Source organism: Pinus tabuliformis, chromosome 7, assembly GCF_031772625.1.
Source record: "Pinus tabuliformis cultivar Carrire ecotype Pingquan chromosome 7, CPIR1, whole genome shotgun sequence".
NCBI lineage: Eukaryota > Viridiplantae > Streptophyta > Pinopsida > Pinales > Pinaceae > Pinus > Pinus tabuliformis.
The window spans coordinates 1,312,797,388-1,312,811,330 of record NC_142293.1 but is presented as its reverse complement, the minus strand read 5'-3'; positions in this window follow the sequence as shown (position 1 = coordinate 1,312,811,330).

Genomic DNA, 13,943 nt, shown 5'->3' with positions numbered 1-13,943 from the left:
TCAGTGCTTTACATGGATCGATACTGTTATCTCAAAATCAGGCCCTGTAAGGCTGCAGACCAGGAAGACTTCAAGTAACTATTTCAAACCAACTTTTGGCTGAGGCTTAGCCTCCTCAACCTGAGAGGGCTCTCTCAAAGGTTAATGATTTTGATAAAGATTAGATGGCTAACTCTATGAAACAAGTATGAAAAATATGAATGGTGGAAACACATTAAACAAAACTATCCATTGGGCTTATGGAGTCAACAACACCTCAATATAACAATGAACTCAACCTTACATGGAAGTCAGGGCATTCAGCGTTTAAATATTCAGAACATAAACTCATATGGGACACACAGTTTATGCATGTATACAGGAAGTCAGAGCACATTCAGTGAATTCTGAGTGATTATACATCCATACCACTATAAGAATTAAGAAAAAGGACAACATCACATATTCTGAACATGAAAAACCCTTCATGAATCCTGAGAAGCAAAGTCAAGCATCTATTATTGAAAATGAGTCATACATATGCCAAATACAAGCTTTTCCATAAAGATTTCCAACCCCTTGTACATCAGCTCTTTTGCTATATATAGAGCTCTTTACACAACTTAGATTCCTCCTCCAGCATGAGGGAAATTCGAATTCATCCTACTATGACACCTATTGATACTCAAAACTAACTATTAAATGCAAATGACACCTAACTAGCAGTCCTAGAGACCTAATACAACTAGGAGTGTAACTCCTTATCATGATTCAACAACCTTATCTAAACATTTAAAGCATTATTTGACAACTTTCAAACTCAAGGAGTCGAATTTGATGAAGCCTCCCACGTGGTCACCCAACTGCTGATGACAAACCCTAGAAATTAGGGAACATGTTTCCCTGTTTTTAGGTTTAGATCCTTGAAAATTGCAGAGCCTTTATCTCTTCATCCATGACACATTTTACGAAACTGAAGGAGGTTTTTGTAGCCCATGTTGTCCAGAACAAAAACCTCTCCTGGTTTTTGAAAACATTTCTCCAGCTGTCCAGAAACTGTCCTTGAAAAACACGTGGCAAACAGGAAAAATCCGTTTTCTGAAATTAGGGTCTCAATGAAAGCTTAGTATATCCCAACTGAAAACACTTATGAATAAAGTGAGATAGGTTATTGTAGCTGGAAATTTTATGAAGAGAAACCTCCCTCAGAATTCCAAAATACGTCTTCCTGTAACCAAAAACTGATTTTGAAAAAGACTGCTAAAACCAGTAGACAAAGCTTGACTTTCAGCAGTTTCGTAGCGCAAGTTTAACCATAAATTCCTCCCACCTCAGAACGAATTTGAAGAAACTGAAAGAGGTTTTTGTAGTTTGTTATGTTAGGAATAAAAGCCTCTTTCAGTTTTCAAAATTAAGTTTTCAGCTGCTCAGAACCCCTTCTGGAAATTTACTAGTAAACGCAGAAAACAGAGTTTTTTCTGCTGAAACAGGCTACTACAGGGGTTTCGCAGCGCGCTGCAAAACTGCTGTGTAATTTCAAAAACACAGCTTAATGCCGAAATCCGACTGTCTTGAGTTTCTTTATCTTGGAATGTCCCTTTCATCTGTTCTAAAGTTGTTCAAAACTAAATGCAGAGGCCTCATTTTTCAAGGAAAAATTCAACAAGGCAAATCATCAAAATTTGGGGACTTAACCTTACTTGCTACGTGACATTCCTTAGTTAAGGAAACCTTTCCCACTGGCTTAGCTGTGTTTTTAGATCTTCAATTTTGCCTTTTCAATTGCATGTTTCCTTGCCCTTTCCTTGAATTGGGAAATCTCAAGGTTGGTAGACATCAATTTCCTTTTTGACTTCCTCAAAGCTACATTCTTCTTCTTGAGTGCTAACTGCCTTGCTTGAATTGAAATGGAGAACTTTGATCTATGCTGACCCTGAGCTTGCCAAGTGCTTCTTATGCATGAAAGGAACATGAAAGTGACCAAGACCAATTCTTCCTCACCTTACCCCTTTTCTTTGAAATTTGTTTAGTGATAATAGTGGCTCCACTTGGGATAGTGTGCCCTTGTGGTACACTAAGAACCTGCAGTTCCAGTGCCTTATCCTTTTATGATAAACAAAAATTTATTTGAAAAACATCTCCTTTAAGTTTCTTGGGCCTTCACCTCGGGCTTAAGCTTGATGATCACTGTAGGAAAAAGAAATCTACATCTACTAAAAAAAATGCTCAGTCAACCTTGAGCTTATTTGCATTTTCCTATCTACCTACCCTATCAGCTGCAAGCTCCACTTGTAGCTCAAGCAACATGATATTTCCAATAAAGCCAATCAATTGTCTTCTCTGATATTGGAGGCTCTTGATTGCATTCAACCTCAAAATAACCATGGTAGTGAGATGACCAAATCAACCCATAATATACTTGATCTTCATAATGCAAATGAAAATGAAAGACCAGAGTGCAAAGCTTGTCCATATATTCACTTATAGGGTCAAAGAATACATAGTTATGTTGATGATCATCATAACATTCTACATCTTTAGACAACTGATTCTCAACCACACAAGATTCTTTTGATATGCTATCGAACTACTTTTCTAAATGCTGCCTACAAACAATGTAATTTTCCTCTTTCTTATGATCATTTATTGCTGTAAGCTGCTGAGAAGTTTGACATAAAAAACCAACCTTTTCCTCTGCCTGAGGGTCGTAAAAGCTATCTTCCAGTACTTCTTCTTGCTGTTTGCAATCAATTTCATACTCATAATGATCAAAAGACTGACAAATCTGCTGCATCTTTTCATTCATATCAAAGGATGAAACATGGTTTTCACAAATAAACCCCTGCTGATCTTCATGCTGCGTTTCATGAGATGTTATACTTTCTTCTTGGTGCTGAAATGCATTGTTATGAAGAGCCTCTAAAATTTCTTCATCCATAAATTCATCATCATCATAACAATCCTCCAAGTATTGAATAAGACTTAAAGAATGTCTACAACAATCTTTGAGCAGCAATAAGGAAGGATAACATTCTTTATACATCTCATAGAATTCATCATGAAAACTAGCAAGCGAATATATTGAACCATTTTCCAAATTTTTATACCAAGACCATGCTTTTCCTTCTAAAGTGGTCATAAACATCTTCATGAGACAATCTTCAGGGAAATGAACCTTAAGGCTGCGTACATGCATATGAAACCTAACCAAATGAAGAGTAGCATCATCTTTCTTTTCATCTTTGAATATTGGAAGATCCTCTAACCAATCAACCTTTGGCATAGGATTTGGAAAACCAGGGATATGAGACTGATTCATAGGAGCATACCTGGCATTCATTCTTGCAGTGGAACTCATCTTGAAACTTCATCAAGCTACTGATCTTCTAGCAGTGGAGTCACCTTCAAATTTCTTATTCGATGTGTGGAGTCGCCAAGGTAGTTTTGCAGCCTCAAAAAGATGTTTGAGCTCCTGCTACCTTCAGAAGTTCAGTCTCTTAATTTCGGGAATGAATAGACTTCAGGCTCCCGGCAGACGCACCAAAATGTTATCTCAAAATCAGGCCCTGGAAGGCTGCAAACCAGGAAGACTTCAAGTAACTATTTCAAACCAACTTTTGGTTGAGGCTTAGCTTCCTCAACCTGAGAGGGCTCTCTCAAAGGTTAATGATTTTGATAAAGATTAGATGGCTAACTCTATGAAACAAGTATGAAAAATATGAATGGTGGAAACACATTAAACAAAACTATCCATTGGGCTTATGGAGTCAACAACACCTCAATATAACAATGAACTCAACCTTACATGGAAGTCAGGGCATTCAGCGTTTAAATATTCAGAACATAAACTCATATGGGACACACAGTTTATGCATGTATACAGGAAGTCAGAGCACATTCAGTGAATTCTGAGTGATTATACATCCATACCACTGTAAGAATTAAGAAAAAGGACAACATCACATATTCTGAACATGAAAAACCCTTCATGAATCCTGAGAAGCAAAGTCAAGCATCTATTATTGAAAATGAGTCATACATATGCCAAATACAAGCTTTTCCATAAAGATTTCCAACCCCTTGTACATCAGCTCTTCTGCTATATATAGAGCTCTTTACACAACTTAGATTCCTCCTCCAGCATGAGGGAAATTCGAATTCATCCTACTATGACACCTATTGATACTCAAAACTAACTATTAAATGCAAATGACACCTAACTAGCAGTCCTAGAGACCTAATACAACTAGGAGTGTAACTCCTTATCATGATTCAACAACCTTATCTAAGCATTTAAAGCATTATTTGACAACTTTCAACCTCAAGGAGTCGAATTTGATGAAGCCTCCCACGTGGTCACCCAACTGCTGATGACAAACCCTAGAAATTAGGGAACATGTTTCCCTGTTTTTAGGTTTAGATCCTTGAAAATTGCAGAGCCTTTATCTCTTCATCCATGACACATTTTATGAAACTGAAGGAGGTTTTTGTAGCCCATGTTGTCCAGAACAAAAACCTCTCCTGGTTTTTGAAAACATTTCTCCAGCTGTCCAGAAACTGTCCTTGAAAAACACGTGGCAAACAGGAAAAATTCGTTTTCTGAAATTATGGTCTCAATGAAAGCTTAGTATATCCCAACTGAAAACACTTATGAATAAAGTGAGATAGGTTATTGTATCTGGACATTTTATGAAGAGAAACCTCCCTCATAATTCCAAAATACATCTTCCTGTAACCAAAAACTGATTTTGAAAAAGACTGCTAAAACTAGTAGACAAAGCTTGACTTTCAACAGTTTCGTAGCGCAAGTTTAACCATAAATTCCTCCCACCTCATAACGAATTTGAAGAAACTGAAAGAGGTTTTTGTAGTTTGGTATGTTAGAAATAAAAGCCTCTTTCAGTTTTCAAAATTAAGTTTTCAGCTGCTCAGAACCCCTTCTGGAAATTTACTAGTAAACGCAGAAAACAGAGTTTTTTCTGCTGAAACAGGCTGCTACAGGGGTTTCGCAGCGCGCTGCGAAACTGCTGTGTAATTTCAAAAACACAACTTAATGCCGAAATCCGACTGTCTTGAGTTTCTTCATCTTGGAATGTCCCTTTCATATGTTCTAAAGTTGTTCAAAACTAAATGCAGAGGCATCATTTTTCAATGAAAAATTCAACAAGGCAAATCATCAAAATTTGAGGACTTAACCTTACTTGCTACGTGACTTTCCTTAGTTAAGGAAACCTTTCCCACTGGCTTAGCTGTGTTTTTAGATCTTCAATTTTGCCTTTTCAATTGCATGTTTCCTTGCCCTTTCCTTGAATTGGGAAATCTCAAGGTTGGTAGACATCAATTTCCTTTTTGACTTCCTCAAAGCTACATTCTTCTTCTTGAGTGCTAACTACCTTGCTTGAATTGAAATGGAGAACTTTGATCTATGCTGACCCTGAGCTTGTCAAGTGCTTCTTATGCATGAAAGGAACATGAAAGTGACCAAGACCAATTCTTCCTCACCTTACCCCTTTTCTTTGAAATTTGTTTAGTGATAACAGATACCAATAACATATTTGAATGGATCAATTTTGATGATATATTTTATACTCTTTAGAAATATACCTGAATACCAGCCAAAATAAAAGAGGGGATAGGGATAAAATAATATGAAGTCAAATATGTTAAAAAACAAACCCTAACAAAACTAGAAAACCCTATAATATATAGAGGGGTTACAGTCTAAGTTAAAAGATGTTGTTACACTACCTATTAATGTTGCATGTGGGAGAACACGAGATCTTGAAGGGGGATGGTGTTCAAAATTTTTTTGTTGATATTATAAATACAAAAATGGAAGCAGCTGGCACTCTCTTTGCAAAAGGGAGTGATCTTGCTAGAGGAGCATCGAAAAATTGTAAATAATCTCAAAGAACAGTGGGCTAAGAGGAAGTTGATGGAAGAGTCAACAAGATGGGAAAGGAAGAAAAATGAGAAGGAAAAAGATGAAAGAGTGCAACAATTACAGTAGGAAGTTCAGAACTTAATAGACTGAACTTGTTGGGGTGTAGAAGGCCTTCCCCATCCTATCCAATCTTTCTTTGGGAAATATTTTATTTGTTTTAGTTAAAAGCTATCTATGAGAATAGACCTTATCTCGGTAATTCTACCCAAACTTTTTTAGATGTTTTTAGTGCATGTGATTTTGATGAGAAAAAATTACTTTGTGAGCGTTTCTACATAATATGATTTATGAATATGCTGGCCTGCATATGATTGTACACATTTTCTCGGTGGACTTACAGTTGTGCACCTTCATCTCTTTCATGAGAAATCAAGTAGAATGGAATCTGGCCATGAAGTCATCTGACACCGATGAAGAGAAGGCAACCTTGTGAATAAGAGCATAACCAGGCATGGCTACTGAATGTAGCATGAATTTAGGAAGTTTCTGAGTACCCCTGATATGAGGGAATAATCATACATCTATAGGAGCATTATTGTCATATTTTTCCTCAACCTCTTTGCATAGCTGCAGAGCCGAGAATTGACTCGATGCCTTAAACATACAAAGGATGGTAGTGCAAGTCTACAGAAGTGTGACCCTTTTGGGTTTCCAAATTTTGTGGTCATTGTTACACAGGTTCGAGAATATGCCCATATTATGAATTCAATGGGAGTCTTTTGGATATCGTTTAGATTTAAGTATCCCTTGATTTGGCTTTTGGTCGAAGAATACTAGCCCCATTACCGATTTTGTGATTATGAAGAGGAATCATGGGCACATCAGTTGATGGCTACTCAAGGCTATAGACCAGGTGAAGAATATAATGTTGGTGCTTATAACTTGACAAATTTATAGTAGTGATACAACAACAATACCTAAGGATTCTGAATGAGGACATGCAGTTGCTTCAGTTGGGGGGAGATGTTGGGTGTAGTTTTTAAGCATATCTTAGACACATCTTTCCTGACTTTTGATCATTCTGTCTCTCTAAAACTATGAACTTTATGTTCCAATTACCATTTTCCCTAGTTATAACAACAATCCATTCTCAACATATTATTTTTCCATGTTTCGTTAAATATTGAATGAAGTGATGTCTTTTTAAGATGGCTAACCAATGTAATTGTGGAAGAAGTTTTCTAGTTATTTTTATTTCAAGTGTTTCCTATAACTAAGGACTAAGGAGGAGAAACTAATTTTGTTGCTTTCTGTTACACTTCGGGGATTTGATGTTACAGTGTGAAGTTTACTGTTACACCTCATGTTGTTGTTATACTGCAACTACCAAAAAACATGGTTGTTGTCCTCAAAGATAGTTGTCAGGAATCATGAATTATCTATAGACGGCCAAAGGATCTCAGCGGTTATGATTGTGGAGTTGGTGTAACTTTAATTGGTCCTTTATTGGAAAACTATTTGTAATGCTTTCTATTTTTCTCTTAATGTTGATCAGCATGAGAGTTGTGAGATTCTCATGACAGATATTTTCCCTAATTTTTGGGGCTTTTAAACTTTATAAAAAGGTTTGGTTCCATGAAAACAGAACTTAAACATAGGAACAGCATCAATATTTTTTATCTTGTAATTTCTAGTCATTTTGAATATAAAAAACTTATGGTGATGTTCATACAGATCTCATGTTCATTTTTTAACTAGTTTCCATTTCATCCATGTGCCTTGCTAGGGAGGAAGGGCCCTCATCTTTAGCATGGATTGAAATAGTAGTAGATTAGCTATTTGGTTTATCTTCTTTTAAGTGTGACTTCATTATTGTTCTTGTATGAATTGTATTATTGATGCACTTATATTTTCATATTCATTATATGATGTTACACAAGATTGGTTACAACTATAATATTTAATTCGCTGATAAAATTTTATTAATGATGTGTGGCATGCCTGTTCTTTGAGAAAAACATGAAGTGTAATGAGTGAATTTCATTCCTGTATAATGTATTTTTTAATTTCTGCCTGAGTGTTTTAAGTTCTGCAATTGTGTTCAATGACATTTTCTTTCATTTCTTTCCTTGGCTATTATGTATTGGCACATATAGTGCAAACACCTTTGAAATAAATAGACTTACCCTAGTTGACACTTAAATGCTTGCAGTTTAGTCAAATTAAACAGTGACTAAACTGACACAACACTAAGAAACCATGCCTCTGCATCTTGTGATTTCTTCATCTCTCCATCAAATGTAGATGTCCTTTCTTTCTTAAAATCATCCGGAAAATATCCTTTGTCACTCCTGGTACTCATGGCTGATCCGAAGTGGTCCTGTTGCTGCAATTATGGAAAAATCTGAAGTATCACTGCATTTACCTCTACTTGTTTCTCCTATTCCATTATGATTATGTGATTGCCTGGGTTACAACTCCTTATTCCTCCTTTAAGCTTCTCAATGTGTCTACTAAATTAGAAGAGTGCCCAACACCATGCTTCTCATCTGATCCATAGCAAGAGTCTTGGGAATTGTAGTTAACCACCTTTCTAGTCATATCTGATATTCTTCCTGCAAGGTATATCATGTCAGCTAAACCAAATCACAATAAACCAACATACCTTAGCATAACACGAGTAGGATACCTCGTCTTCAAGATCAACTAATCATCGTAATAGATGTATAACATAATCATGAAAACATATATACAAATAAAACATAGGCATATAAGCATATAACCCATCATTCTAGCTGGAGTCTAGTCATCAATGCACGACCATATGAACTAAACAAACTGTGACCTCATGCATGACAACAATCGCCACATAATTGTACACTTGACCACATTTGAACACTAACGTGAATAAGCAATGCATAATCAACCACACATTCATGGTGACGTATTCCTCAACACCATCATTAACTTGTAGGTTTTAACCTTGTACATAAATTACCTGCATATGAATTCTAAAAGATGAAAATAAACAATGGCAAGGGAATAAAACATAAAACAAATATACAGAGAGATTTTCCCTTGGATCCGAAAACCATGACTACTAGATTGATTTTTCATTATGTTCCTTTCAATGTTACAATACATATATATACATGCTGAAGCATCCATAAACCCCAATCCATTAACCCTAGATGAGAGCATAACCATAGTTCCCTTGAGCGGATCTACAAAATACCATGGATTGAAAACCATCATGCCCAAAACTATGTGCGAAATCCATGCACAAAACCATAGGTAGTTCGGCCCACCTAATATAGGGTCCAAAAATATTCTCGGGGTGCTACCCCAGACCCCATATAGGGGGGCTACCACCCCCCTCTATACCCCCTGGCAGCACCCAACGCAATGTACAGGGGTTGCTACCGCGTGTGGGGTAGTCATGGAAAAAATATAACACAACCCAACATAACTTCCCATGGTGACCTCACTACAACCATGACCCATACCATACAAATGCAACAAGCACATGGTCTTACAACACAAGAAACACATATGCAATCGACATGAATGCATGACCAACAGATAGCCCATCTAGTCTAAGGGGTGAACCATGCTCTGGTACCACTATAGAACCCCCTCCTCCCACATCTACCCAAGTAATAGGCCAATCGGGGTAAACATGTGGCGAGAAGCTACTATGATATGATTTGACCTCCTAAGTCACCTTTAGGAAGTGGAACCGAAAGAAGCACACCATACAGACACTCCATGCTAGTAACAAGACTCTCATGAACCATCCCAACCTCTCAGGTAACCAACCCCTGGGTTCCACTGAGTTTTTAGACAAATGAACCCCCACACGCTCCCATGGTACGGGAATACATGCATCTAGGAGGCTCTCGATGCTCCCAAAACATGTTATGCCAGTGTGCAGGGACTTTTGTGCTTAGTGTTGTGCATGTGTCCCCATTTTACCTAATTTTTCAGGCAAAGAGCGCAGGTCACTACCCATAATTAAATGACACCTTCAGATATGAAATATAACACTAGAATAATGATAGAAATGCAATTATTTGAACAAGGATTTAAATGAACACCTACTATCCATGACAGGAATTTCATAAAAAATGTCACAAATATGTAATATATAGGTGTAAACAACAATTCTAAGCATAGGGGTCTAATACGCATCTGAAAATCACTAAGAAGCATTGATGCCTCAACACATTAGTTGCAGTTTCATCCATTAGGCCATAGATACATTATTCATTCATTTATAAGTAAAAACAGGATGAGATCCATAACAAGGAAACAAGAGCCATATAATCCACATATAAACCCATACAATACTCATGAAATAACAAGGATAAATAACCTCATATTAATGATGCAAAGGCCAACTAGTTGCGGGACTTCCACGAAACACCCAACCATAGACATGGATGAGCCAAATCTCTTTTCAGCCAATCACCCCCCTACTATATTCCAAGCATGAATGTGGGATCTCATAAAACATATCAATCCAAAACCATCCAGTGCTTCTGGAGGTCAACTACCTCAACCCATCAAATAGTGATTCCACCTCACGATCACATCACAAAACCATCCTCAGATTGGTCTCTACCCAGGCCTTCCACAGATCTAGAGAATTTGTTCCAACCAAGGCTTCGAGGACTAGTAACTTAACCGACATATTACTCCAAGATTCCATAGCATTTGTCCAATGAGGGCTTCTAGGACTCATAACTCAACCCACCAGGGGTCTCCAAATCATTTATCCAAACAAGGCTTCTAGGTCTACTAACTCAACCCAAGTTGTTACAGGGCTTCTAGGAAGTAGTAACTCAACCCAAGCTAAAGGAAGCATGAGAGCCAACCAGAAAATAAATAAATGAACCCACAACACCATGGCTATCCAAGAAATGGCAAGGCTAGGAAAATCCATTATCAATCTAGGCAATCCTCCATGAAAATGACATATCATGCCCAATAAACTACCTGAATATGCCATGCATGCCAAAACTAGTGAGAAAAACATACATGCAACTCAGTACCTACAAGAAAAACTTGTTGTAGATGTTGATCCCAATGTTCTCTCACACTTTCCTTATCTTCCTTTTATTTCTTTCTCAAAAACTCTAAGTATGCCACACTCCTCCAAGAGTCATCCAAGAAAACTCTAGGTGTCCAAGAGTATGAGAGAGAGAGAGAGAAACGAGAGAGCTCCAAAACTGGATTGACAAAAATCTATGAACTGATCCTTAGAAGCCTTTTTATTAATGAGGCCTCTATTTTATCCATTTTACATTATTTTCCTTCATTTTCCTCCTCACATGCAACTTGTGACCTTTCACCTAACTTTTCTCCTAATTTCCATTATTTTCATAATTAAATGTGTCAAAATGTCATTTTGTCTTTCCAAAGCCTTTGCCAATTTCTTTAGACATTAATCAGTCACAAGTGATCCCTATCTCTATGCGTTTGCCCAACATTCTTCTTGGAATAAGTGTCCCATCAACCATGGTTATTTTTTCCTTTATTAACTTTTATCACAAGGAATTTTCACCAAGGCTGTTACAGGGCCCCGCCAAGTTTGTAATAACTTAAGAAAGGGGGTGGGGGTTCTGGTACCGAAACTCCAATTGTGTGCACCCACTGAACGGGTGAACATCTATTGATTGTTTGATCTTAGGTAGGGATTGATTTACAACACAACTTTATCCCAACCCCCCCCTTGGTTTGTTGTAGATTAAAAAAAGTGGTGGGGGGTAGGGTCTAAAATGGAAACCCCCTCTTGGAAAAACCACTTTGGTTATCCACCACTTAAATGCGACTAGATGTGTCATTTTTGGCTCAAATAGTTGGATTTCCAATTACAATGGATCTAATCTAAGCAATGATACTTGGACTGGAACATTGAATTATAGAACCCTGACTTGATATCAAATTACACTACAATTAATGAGAAACTTTGTCTTGGGTTAACGTTGCTTATCTATCATTATTATGTTTTTTACTCTATCAAAGGAAAATCTCATCTCCATTAAGACATTTAATTTAGCTCACCTTATTACAGGGTATTCTCATAGGATTCCAACATTCCTCATTCATATAGGCTTTGATGCATACCTCTATTTGCTTTGTTCAAGGAACTTAATCTATGTATAGGTTTTTACACACACAGGTTGAATTCTCCTCTCGCACACCCCAACCATGGAAAATTTTAGGGGCTAATATTCGCAGGTGGGTTAATTTTCCATGATTTTTCCAAAAAAATATTCGCCATTTTCCATTTTTTATAAAAATGATTTTCCCAAATTTTACAATTTAGAATTATTTTTCCTTAAAAGTCACCAACATTATATAGAGAGTATATATAAAATCATTATAAATTTGAATAATTTTACAAATACATCAATAAATATTTTATAGTTTGCATATTAGGGACTAGTGAGATTTGCCAATGGTTTTAAACTTCAAGATAACTTTCCATCCTTATAATTTTTCCTGATCCCAACTCACCTTGTTTGCTCAAATCATGTTACTATCAGGAAAGTTAGCCTCATCATATTAAAATACTCCATTAGCACATAGACACAATAAACATAGAGGATTCAACAAAACATAATTAAACATGAACTCAGATACACAAAGATCAAGAATACACCATGATGGAGGATAATATTACACAATTTCTAGTAGTACAAAATCTATATAATATGGTTTGATTTACGTAGTAAATTTCCCTCTCTTGTCTTCCTCTTGGAATACATAGGTTAAGATGGCTTCATAATTTAAAATTACTATTTATATTTTAAATATACTTCATTTCTCTCTATATAGAAATTATTCATATTTCTCAAACTACTATAACTCTCATAATACATATAGCTACATACATATATATATGAGTTTTTTTCTTTCACATGTTTTATAGTTTTTTTTATTTTAAAATTTTAATGTAATCCAATATTATGGTCACGACCAAGCCATACATCAAATTGGTGTATGATACACCTTATCTCCCTTGGTTATTAGAGAAGCAACTCACCTTTGCACAATAATTTGATTGCTAAAGTCTATGAAGACATACATACTTTACCTCATTCTACTTTGAACCTATGACCTCTTAGGATGAAATGCATTCTCTTAACCATTGGGACCTATATATTATGTGGTTATTAATTAAATTTAATTACGAAATTATAAAATATCATGGTTACAATTATGAATCATTATTATTTATGTTAAACACCTAATCCTTATGGATTTGGTGAGTTGTAAATAATTTGTAAATATGTACAACAAAAAATGTTAGAATAAGAAGAGACATTATACCCTAAAAGCTGAAACCAAAGGTCACAACATCATTGTATATACATGTTTTCTTGATTCATGGAAAATCTATCAAGTTTTGGGAATTACATCACCTAGTTTGACAGGGTATCAGAGTCAAATTTATACATTTTTTAACTCTCTTTGTAGCTACTTCGTCGTTGATTCGTCACAAACCTAGGAGACATACCTAAAACTTACAATAATTTCATCTATACCTTTCCATCATAGTCTCAGCATTTCGCTATGTTTCTCCACCATTTCCGTAATTCTCATGTCTTGACTTAGTCCACAAGTGAAAGAAGAATGACACTTGTTTGAAGCCTATTTTGAAGCAAAGAGATTATTTTGTGACAACCCTCCAAATTAAAGAAAGCATTTAAATCTTGGTAACATTGGAGAAGGAAAGAATTAACCCAAATAGGGAGAAATATAGTTTGAGTTGCATCTGGAGAACATTGGAAGCATTTACATAATATATTGGAATGGATTGCAATTTTGATAAATCAAGAAAAAAATAACTATATCAATTTCATTTGTGTAGAGAATGTCTATTCCTTTCTCTATAATGAACTCATGTTGTGGCTACCACTGAAAGTATTATTTTCCAAACCCATTTAATCCATTTAATCCATAATTGCATTGGAACTGTGGTCAAGACATGTTGTGTGATTATCAGGACAAGCTACGTGACTAGCTACTTTAGAATTGTGATTGAGATAAGATACATTGGAACTATTGTCAT